Source organism: Metopolophium dirhodum, chromosome 1 (assembly GCF_019925205.1).
Source record: "Metopolophium dirhodum isolate CAU chromosome 1, ASM1992520v1, whole genome shotgun sequence".
In the NCBI taxonomy this organism is placed as follows: Eukaryota; Metazoa; Arthropoda; class Insecta; order Hemiptera; family Aphididae; genus Metopolophium; species Metopolophium dirhodum.
This window is the reverse complement of record NC_083560.1, coordinates 112554773-112566996: the sequence shown is the minus strand read 5'-3', so window position 1 is coordinate 112566996 and position 12224 is coordinate 112554773.

Here is a 12224-nt window from a genome sequence, read left to right as displayed (position 1 = left end):
ATACGATATTAACCGCTATGAGGCCATCAATTATTGAAAAATAATCTACGTACATCAATTAATGTTTCTTTATGTAACAGCCACCATAGTAGTGTCTTCTCAGACTTCAATGTTTTCTTTTACCACATTGTATGCGCCTGCCACTGGTATCGAAGTACGCAACCCTTTCTCCCGCAGTAGGGAGACAATTGGTGGAATCGAGGCAGTGCTGGAAAATTTTTAGCAACCTCGGTTCCCTAATTTCAATTTACTCAAACCACCCAAAGTAAGTATTTTAGTTTGCCTCGCTTAAAACATAGAAACTACCTACATTATCTAATACCTACCGGGAAGCGAGAATGGTTCTTCGAGATGAGATACCTCGGTGTTGAGAAATATTTTTATTAATATTATTGTAGTTGAATAAAACCTAGAAACAAACTTGATTATTTAATACGATATTAACCGCTATGAGGCCATCAATTATTGAAAAATAATCTACGTACATCAATTAATGTTTCTTTATGTAACAGCCACCCTAGTATTGTCTTCTCCAACTTCGATGTTTTCTTTTACCACATAGTATGCGCCTGCCACTGGTTTAGAAGTACGCAACCCTTTCTCCCGCAGACAGGAGATCATTGGTGGAATCGAGGCAGTGCTGGAAAATTTGAGCACACCCGGTTCCCTAATTTCAATTTACTCAAACCACCCAAAGTAAGTATTTTAGTTTGCCTCGCTTAAAACAAAGAAACTACCTACCATAATCTTATACCTACCAGGAAGCGAGAATGGTTCTTCGTGTTGAGAAATTCACACGAAACCCTGACACGTCGATCGCGGTGGACACTGTTTGCGACCGACGGCGATTGGTTTCGAATTGGGAGGCGTATACTATGTGGTAAAAGAAAACATTGAAGTTGGAAAAGACAGTACTATGGTGGCCGTTACATAAAGAAACATTAACTGATGTACGTAAATAATTTCTCAATAATTGATGGCCTCATAGCGGTTAATATCGTATTAAATAATCAAGTTTGTTTCTAGGTTTTATTCAACTAAAAAAATATAAATAAAAAAAAACTTGGGGGGAGATTTAGATGTGTATCCTATGTACAGGTTACAACAAGTGTGGGTCACGCCTAGGATACGACACCCTTTCTCCCGCAGTCAGGAGATCATTGGTGGAATCGAGGCAGTGCTGGAAAATTTGAGCACACCCGGTTACCTAATTTCAATTTACTCAAACCATCCAAAGTAAGTATTTTAGTTTGCCTCGCTTAAAACATAGAAACTACCTACATAATCTAATACCTACCGGGAAGCGAAAATGGTTCTTCGAGATGAGATACCTCGGTGTTGAGAAATTTTTTTATTAATATTATTGTAGTTGAATAAAACCTAGAAACAAACTAGATTATTTAATACGATATTAACCGCTATGAGGCCATCAATTATTGAAAAATAATCTACGTACATCAATTAATGTTTCTTTATGTAACAGCCACCCTAGTACTGTCTTCTCAGACTTCGATGTTTTCTTTTACCACATAGTATGCGCCAGCCACTTCAAAACCAACCACCGTCGGACGCAAACAGTGTCCACCGCGATCGACGTGTGAGGGTTTTGTGTGAATTTCTCAACACCGAGGTATCTCATATCGAAGAACCATTCTCGCTTCCCGGTAGGTATTAGATTATGTAGGTAGTTTCTATGTTTAAAGCGAGGCAAACTAAAATACTTACTTTAGGTGGTTTGAGTAAATTAAAATTAGAGAACCGAGGGTGCTAAAAATTTTCCAGCACTGCCTCGATTCCACTAATGGTCTCCTGACTGGGGGAGAAAGGGTTGCGTATCCCAGGCGTGACCCCTATTTGTTGTAACCTGTACATAGGATACGCATCCAAATCTCCCCCCAAGTTTTTTTTATTAATATAATTGTAGTTGAATAAAACCTAGAAACAAACTTGATTATTTAATACGATATTAACCGCTATGAGGCCATCAATTATTGAAAAATAATCTACGTACATCAATTAATGTTTCTTTATGTAACAACCACCGTAGTACTGTCTTCTCCAACTTCGATGTTTTCTTTTACCACATTGTATGCGCCTGCCACTGGTTTCGAAGTACGCAACCCTTTCTCCCGCAGTCAGGAGACAATTGGTGGAATCGAGGCAGTGCTGGAAAATTTTTAGCAACCTCGGTTCCCTAATTTCAATTTACTCAAACCACCTAAAGTAAGTATTTTAGTTTGCCTCGCTTAAAACATAGAAACTACCTACATAATCTAATACCTACCGGGAAGCGAGAATGGTTCTTCGTGTTGAGAAATTCACACAAAACCCTGACACGTCGATCGCGGTAGACACTGTTTGCGACCGACGGCGATTGGTATCGAATTGGGAGGCGTATACTATGTGGTAAAAGAAAACATTGAAGTTGGAGAAGACAGTACTATGGTGGCCGTTACATAAAGAAACATTAACTGATGTACGTAAATAATTTCTCAATAATTGATGGCCTCATAGCGGTTAATATCGTATAAAATAATCAAGTTTGTTTCTAGGTTTTATTCAACTAAAAAAATATTAATAAAAAAAAACTTGGGGGGAGATTTAGATGTGTATCCTATGTACAGGTTACAACAAGTGTGGTTCACGCCTGGGATACGACACCCTTTCTCCCGCAGTCAGGAGACCATTGGTGGAATCGAGGCAGTGCTGGAAAATTTTTAGCAACCTCGGTTCCCTAATTTCAATTTACTCAAACCACCCAAAGTAAGTATTTTAGTTTGCCTCGCTTAAAACATAGAAACTACCTACATAATCTAATACCTACCGGGAAGCGAAAATGGTTCTTCGAGATGAGATACCTCGGTGTTGAGAAATTTTTTTATTAATATTATTGTAGTTGAATAAAACCTAGAAACAAACTAGATTATTTAATACGATATTAACCGCTATGAGGCCATCAATTATTGAAAAATAATCTACTTACATCAATTAATGTTTCTTTATGTAACAGCCACCCTAGTACTGTCTTCTCAGACTTCGATGTTTTCTTTTACCACATAGTATGCGCCAGCCACTTCAAAACCAACCACCGTCGGACGCAAACAGTGTCCACCGCGATCGACGTGTGAGGGTTTTGTGTGAATTTCTCAACACCGAGGTATCTCATCTCGAAGAACCATTCTCGCTTCCCGGTAGGTATTAGATTATGTAGGTAGTTTCTATGTTTAAAGCGAGGCAAACTAAAATACTTACTTTAGGTGGTTTGAGTAAATTAAAATTAGAGAACCGAGGGTGCTAAAAATTTTCCAGCACTGCCTCGATTCCACTAATGGTCTCCTGACTGGGGGAGAAAGGGTTGCGTATCCCAGGCGTGACCCACATTTGTTGTAACCTGTACATAGGATACGCATCCAAATCTCCCCCCAAGTTTTTTTTATTAATATAATTGTAGTTGAATAAAACCTAGAAACAAACTTGATTATTTAATACGATATTAACCGCTATGAGGCCATCAATTATTGAAAAATAATCTACGTACATCAATTAATGTTTCTTTATGTAACAACCACAGTAGTACTGTCTTCTCCAACTTCGATGTTTTCTTTTACCACATTGTATGCGCCTGCCACTGGTTTCGAAGTACGCAACCCTTTCTCCCGCAGTCAGGAGACAATTGGTGGAATCGAGGCAGTGCTGGAAAATTTTTAGCAACCTCGGTTCCCTAATTTCAATTTACTCAAACCACCTAAAGTAAGTATTTTAGTTTGCCTCGCTTAAAACATAGAAACTACCTACATAATCTAATACCTACCGGGAAGCGAGAATGGTTCTTCGTGTTGAGAAATTCACACAAAACCCTGACACGTCGATCGCGGTAGACACTGTTTGCGACCGACGGCGATTGGTATCGAATTGGGAGGCGTATACTATGTGGTAAAAGAAAACATTGAAGTTGGAGAAGACAGTACTATGGTGGCCGTTACATAAAGAAACATTAACTGATGTACGTAAATAATTTCTCAATAATTGATGGCCTCATAGCGGTTAATATCGTATTAAATAATCAAGTTTGTTTCTAGGTTTTATTCAACTAAAAAAATATTAATAAAAAAAAACTTGGGGGGAGATTTAGATGTGTATCCTATGTACAGGTTACAACAAGTGTGGTTCACGCCTGGGATACGACACCCTTTCTCCCGCAGTCAGGAGATCATTGGTGGAATCGAGGCAGTGCTGGAAAATTTGAGCACACCCGGTTACCTAATTTCAATTTACTCAAACCACCCAAAGTAAGTATTTTAGTTTGCCTCGCTTAAAACATAGAAACTACCTACATAATCTAATACCTACCGGGAAGCGAAAATGGTTCTTCGAGATGAGATACCTCGGTGTTGAGAAATTTTTTTATTAATATTATTGTAGTTGAATAAAACCTAGAAACAAACTAGATTATTTAATACGATATTAACCGCTATGAGGCCATCAATTATTGAAAAATAATCTACGTACATCAATTAATGTTTCTTTATGTAACAGCCACCCTAGTACTGTCTTCTCAGACTTCGATGTTTTCTTTTACCACATAGTATGCGCCAGCCACTTCAAAACCAACCACCGTCGGACGCAAACAGTGTCCACCGCGATCGACGTGTGAGGGTTTTGTGTGAATTTCTCAACACCGAGGTATCTCATATCGAAGAACCATTCTCGCTTCCCGGTAGGTATTAGATTATGTAGGTAGTTTCTATGTTTAAAGCGAGGCAAACTAAAATACTTACTTTAGGTGGTTTGAGTAAATTAAAATTAGAGAACCGAGGGTGCTAAAAATTTTCCAGCACTGCCTCGATTCCACTAATGGTCTCCTGACTGGGGGAGAAAGGGTTGCGTATCCCAGGCGTGACCCACATTTGTTGTAACCTGTACATAGGATACGCATCCAAATCTGCCCCCAAGTTTTTTTTATTAATATAATTGTAGTTGAATAAAACCTAGAAACAAACTTGATTATTTAATACGATATTAACCGCTATGAGGCCATCAATTATTGAAAAATAATCTACGTACATCAATAAATGTTTCTTTATGTAACAGCCACCATAGTAGTGTCTTCTCAGACTTCAATGTTTTCTTTTACCACATTGTATGCGCCTGCCACTGGTATCGAAGTACGCAACCCTTTCTCCCGCAGTAGGGAGACAATTGGTGGAATCGAGGCAGTGCTGGAAAATTTGAGCACACCCGGTTACCTAATTTCAATTTACTCAAACCACCCAAAGTAAGTATTTTAGATTGCCTCGCTTAAAACATAGAAACTTCCTACATAATCTAATACCTACCGGGAAGAGAGAATGGTTCTTCGTGTTGAGAAATTCACACAAAACCCTGACACGTCGATCGCGGTAGACACTGTTTGCGACCGACGGCGATTGGTATCGAATTGGGAGGCGTATACTATGTGGTAAAAGAAAACATTGAAGTTGGAGAAGACAGTACTATGGTGGCCGTTACATAAAGAAATATTAACTGATGTACGTAGATAATTTATCAATAATTGATGGCCTCATAGCGGTTAATATCGTATTAAATAATCAAGTTTGTTTCTAGGTTTTATTCAACTAAAAAAATATAAAAAAAAAAAACTTGGGGGGAGATTTAGATGTGTATCCTATGTACAGGTTACAACAAGTGTGGGTCACGCCTGGGATACGACACCCTTTCTCCCGCAGTCAGGAGACCATTGGTGGAATCGAGGCAGTGCTGGAAAATTTGAGCACACCCGGTTCCCTAATTTCAATTTACTCAAACCACCCAAAGTAAGTATTTTAGTTTGCCTCGCTTAAAACATAGAAACTACCTACATAATCTAATACCTACCGGGAAGCGAAAATGGTTCTTCGAGATGAAATACCTCGGTGTTGAGAAATTTTTTTATTAATATTATTGTAGTTGAATAAAACCTAGAAACAAACTTGATTATTTAATACGATATTAACCGCTATGAGGCCATCAATTATTGAAAAATAATCTACGTACATCAATTAATGTTTCTTTATGTAACAGCCACCATAGTAGTGTCTTCTCAGACTTCAATGTTTTCTTTTACCCCATTGTATGCGCCTGCCACTGGTTTCGAAGTACGCAACCCTTTCTCCCGCAGTAGGGAGACAATTGGTGGAATCGAGGCAGTGCTGGAAAATTTTTAGCAACCTCGGTTCCCTAATTTCAATTTACTCAAACCACCCAAAGTAAGTATTATAGTTTGCCTCGCTTAAAAAATAGAAACTACCTACATTATCTAATACCTACCGGGAAGCGAGAATGGTTCTTCGAGATGAGATACCTCGGTGTTGAGAAATATTTTTATTAATATTATTGTAGTTGAATAAAACCTAGAAACAAACTTGATTATTTAATACGATATTAACCGCTATGAGGCCATCAATTATTGAAAAATAATCTACGTACATCAATTAATGTTTCTTTATGTAACAGCCACCCTAGTACTGTCTTCTCCAACTTCGATGTTTTCTTTTACCACATAGTATGCGCCTGCCACTGGTTTCGAAGTACGCAACCCTTTCTCCCGCAGACAGGAGATCATTGGTGGAATCGAGGCAGTGCTGGAAAATTTGAGCACACCCGGTTACCTAATTTCAATTTACTCAAACCACCCAAAGTAAGTATTTTAGATTGCCTCGCTTAAAACATAGAAACTTCCTACATAATCTAATACCTACCGGGAAGCGAGAATGGTTCTTCGTGTTGAGAAATTCACACAAAACCCTGACACGTCGATCGCGGTAGACACTGTTTGCGACCGACGGCGATTGGTATCGAATTGGGAGGCGTATACTATGTGGTAAAAGAAAACATTGAAGTTGGAGAAGACAGTACTATGGTGGCCGTTACATAAAGAAATATTAACTGATGTACGTAGATAATTTATCAATAATTGATGGCCTCATAGCGGTTAATATCGTATTAAATAATCAAGTTTGTTTCTAGGTTTTATTCAACTAAAAAAATATAAATAAAAAAAAACTTGGGGGGAGATTTAGATGTGTATCCTATGTACAGGTTACAACAAGTGTGGGTCACGCCTGGGATACGACACCCTTTCTCCCGCAGTCAGGAGACCATTGGTGGAATCGAGGCAGTGCTGGAAAATTTTTAGCAACCTCGGTTCCCTAATTTCAATTTACTCAAACCACCCAAAGTAAGTATTTTAGTTTGCCTCGCTTAAAACATAGAAACTACCCACATAATCTAATACCTACCGGGAAGCGAAAATGGTTCTTCGAGATGAGATACCTCGGTGTTGAGAAATTTTTTTATTAATATTATTGTAGTTGAATAAAACTTAGAAACAAACAAGATTATTTAATACGATATTAACCGCTATGAGGCCATCAATTATTGAAAAATAATCTACGTACATCAATTAATGTTTCTTTATGTAACAGCCACCCTAGTACTGTCTTCTCAGACTTCGATGTTTTCTTTTACCACATAGTATGCGCCAGCCACTTCAAAACCAACCACCGTCGGACGCAAACAGTGTCCACCGCGATCGACGTGTGAGGGTTTTGTGTGAATTTCTCAACACCGATATATCTCATATCGAAGGACCATTCTCGCTTCCCGGTAGGTATTAAATTATGTAGGTAGTTTCTATGTTTAAAGCGAGGCAAACTAAAATACTTACTTTAGGTGGTTTGAGTAAATTAAAATTAGAGAACCGAGGGTGCTAAAAATTTTCCAGCACTGCCTCGATTCCACTAATGGTCTCCTCACTGGGGGAGAAAGGGTTGCGTATCCCAGGCGTGCCCCACACTTGTTGTAACCTGTACATAGGATACGCATCCAAATCTCCCCCCAAGTTTTTTTTATTAATATAATTGTAGTTGAATACAACCTAGAAACAAACTTGATGATTTAATACGATATTAACCGCTATGAGGCCATCAATTATTAAAAAATAATCTACGTACATCAATTAATGTTTCTTTATGTAACAGCCACCATAGTACTGTCTTCTCAGACTTCGATGTTTTCTTTTACCACATCGTATGCGCCTGCCACTGGTTTCGAAGTACGCAACCCTTTCTCCCGCAGTCAGGAGACAATTGGTGGAATCGAGGCAGTGCTGGAAAATTTTTAGCAACCTCGGTTCCCTAATTTCAATTTACTCAAACCACCCAAAGTAAGTATTTTAGTTTGCCTCGCTTAAAACAAAGAAACTACCTACCATAATCTTATACCTACCGGGAAGCGAGAATGGTTCTTCGTGTTGAGAAATTCACACAAAACCATGACACGTCGATCGCGGTGGACACTGTTTGCGACCGACGGCGATTGGTTTCGAATTGGGAGGCGTATACTATGTGGTAAAAGAAAACATTGAAGTTGGAAAAGACAGTACTATGGTGGCCGTTACATAAAGAAACATTAACTGATGTACGTAAATAATTTCTCAATAATTGATGGCCTCATAGCGGTTAATATCGTATTAAATAATCAAGTTTGTTTCTAGGTTTTATTCAACTAAAAAAATATTAATAAAAAAAAACTTGGGGGGAGATTTAGATGTGTATCCTATGTACAGGTTACAACAAGTGTGGGTCACGCCTGGGATACGACACCCTTTCTCCCGCAGTCAGGAGATCATTGGTGGAATCGAGGCAGTGCTGGAAAATTTGAGCACACCCGGTTACCTAATTTCAATTTACTCAAACCACCCAAAGTAAGTATTTTAGTTTGCCTCGCTTAAAACATAGAAACTACCTACATAATCTAATACCTACCGGGAAGCGAAAATGGTTCTTCGAGATGAGATACCTCGGTGTTGAGAAATTTTTTTATTAATATTATTGTAGTTGAATAAAACCTAGAAACAAACTAGATTATTTAATACGATATTAACCGCTATGAGGCCATCAATTATTGAAAAATAATCTACTTACATCAATTAATGTTTCTTTATGTAACAGCCACCCTAGTACTGTCTTCTCAGACTTCGATGTTTTCTTTTACCACATAGTATGCGCCAGCCACTTCAAAACCAACCACCGTCGGACGCAAACAGTGTCCACCGCGATCGACGTGTGAGGGTTTTGTGTGAATTTCTCAACACCGAGGTATCTCATCTCGAAGAACCATTCTCGCTTCCCGGTAGGTATTAGATTATGTAGGTAGTTTCTATGTTTAAAGCGAGGCAAACTAAAATACTTACTTTAGGTGGTTTGAGTAAATTAAAATTAGAGAACCGAGGGTGCTAAAAATTTTCCAGCACTGCCTCGATTCCACTAATGGTCTCCTGACTGGGGGAGAAAGGGTTGCGTATCCCAGGCGTGACCCACATTTGTTGTAACCTGTACATAGGATACGCATCCAAATCTCCCCCCAAGTTTTTTTTATTAATATAATTGTAGTTGAATAAAACCTAGAAACAAACTTGATTATTTAATACGATATTAACCGCTATGAGGCCATCAATTATTGAAAAATAATCTACGTACATCAATTAATGTTTCTTTATGTAACAACCACCGTAGTACTGTCTTCTCCAACTTCGATGTTTTCTTTTACCACATTGTATGCGCCTGCCACTGGTTTCGAAGTACGCAACCCTTTCTCCCGCAGTCAGGAGACAATTGGTGGAATCGAGGCAGTGCTGGAAAATTTTTAGCAACCTCGGTTCCCTAATTTCAATTTACTCAAACCACCTAAAGTAAGTATTTTAGTTTGCCTCGCTTAAAACATAGAAACTACCTACATAATCTAATACCTACCGGGAAGCGAGAATGGTTCTTCGTGTTGAGAAATTCACACAAAACCCTGACACGTCGATCGCGGTAGACACTGTTTGCGACCGACGGCGATTGGTATCGAATTGGGAGGCGTATACTATGTGGTAAAAGAAAACATTGAAGTTGGAGAAGACAGTACTATGGTGGCCGTTACATAAAGAAACATTAACTGATGTACGTAAATAATTTCTCAATAATTGATGGCCTCATAGCGGTTAATATCGTATAAAATAATCAAGTTTGTTTCTAGGTTTTATTCAACTAAAAAAATATTAATAAAAAAAAACTTGGGGGGAGATTTAGATGTGTATCCTATGTACAGGTTACAACAAGTGTGGTTCACGCCTGGGATACGACACCCTTTCTCCCGCAGTCAGGAGACCATTGGTGGAATCGAGGCAGTGCTGGAAAATTTTTAGCAACCTCGGTTCCCTAATTTCAATTTACTCAAACCACCCAAAGTAAGTATTTTAGTTTGCCTCGCTTAAAACATAGAAACTACCTACATAATCTAATACCTACCGGGAAGCGAAAATGGTTCTTCGAGATGAGATACCTCGGTGTTGAGAAATTTTTTTATTAATATTATTGTAGTTGAATAAAACCTAGAAACAAACTAGATTATTTAATACGATATTAACCGCTATGAGGCCATCAATTATTGAAAAATAATCTACTTACATCAATTAATGTTTCTTTATGTAACAGCCACCCTAGTACTGTCTTCTCAGACTTCGATGTTTTCTTTTACCACATAGTATGCGCCAGCCACTTCAAAACCAACCACCGTCGGACGCAAACAGTGTCCACCGCGATCGACGTGTGAGGGTTTTGTGTGAATTTCTCAACACCGAGGTATCTCATCTCGAAGAACCATTCTCGCTTCCCGGTAGGTATTAGATTATGTAGGTAGTTTCTATGTTTAAAGCGAGGCAAACTAAAATACTTACTTTAGGTGGTTTGAGTAAATTAAAATTAGAGAACCGAGGGTGCTAAAAATTTTCCAGCACTGCCTCGATTCCACTAATGGTCTCCTGACTGGGGGAGAAAGGGTTGCGTATCCCAGGCGTGACCCACATTTGTTGTAACCTGTACATAGGATACGCATCCAAATCTCCCCCCAAGTTTTTTTTATTAATATAATTGTAGTTGAATAAAACCTAGAAACAAACTTGATTATTTAATACGATATTAACCGCTATGAGGCCATCAATTATTGAAAAATAATCTACGTACATCAATTAATGTTTCTTTATGTAACAACCACCGTAGTACTGTCTTCTCCAACTTCGATGTTTTCTTTTACCACATTGTATGCGCCTGCCACTGGTTTCGAAGTACGCAACCCTTTCTCCCGCAGTCAGGAGACAATTGGTGGAATCGAGGCAGTGCTGGAAAATTTTTAGCAACCTCGGTTCCCTAATTTCAATTTACTCAAACCACCTAAAGTAAGTATTTTAGTTTGCCTCGCTTAAAACATAGAAACTACCTACATAATCTAATACCTACCGGGAAGTGAGAATGGTTCTTCGTGTTGAGAAATTCACACAAAACCCTGACACGTCGATCGCGGTAGACACTGTTTGCGACCGACGGCGATTGGTATCGAATTGGGAGGCGTATACTATGTGGTAAAAGAAAACATTGAAGTTGGAGAAGACAGTACTATGGTGGCCGTTACATAAAGAAACATTAACTGATGTACGTAAATAATTTCTCAATAATTGATGGCCTCATAGCGGTTAATATCGTATTAAATAATCAAGTTTGTTTCTAGGTTTTATTCAACTAAAAAAATATTAATAAAAAAAAACTTGGGGGGAGATTTAGATGTGTATCCTATGTACAGGTTACAACAAGTGTGGTTCACGCCTGGGATACGACACCCTTTCTCCCGCAGTCAGGAGATCATTGGTGGAATCGAGGACACTGTTTGCGACCGACGGCGATTGGTATCGAATTGGGAGGCGTATACTATGTGGTAAAAGAAAACATTGAAGTTGGAGAAGACAGTACTATGGTGGCCGTTACATAAAGAAACATTAACTGATGTACGTAAATAATTTCTCAATAATTGATGGCCTCATAGCGGTTAATATCGTATTAAATAATCAAGTTTGTTTCTAGGTTTTATTCAACTAAAAAAATATTAATAAAAAAAAACTTGGGGGGAGATTTAGATGTGTATCCTATGTACAGGTTACAACAAGTGTGGTTCACGCCTGGGATACGACACCCTTTCTCCCGCAGTCAGGAGATCATTGGTGGAATCGAGGCAGTGCTGGAAAATTTGAGCACACCCGGTTACCTAATTTCAATTTACTCAAACCACCCAAAGTAAGTATTTTAGTTTGCCTCGCTTAAAACATAGAAACTACCTACATAATCTAATACCTACCGGGAAGCGAAAATGGT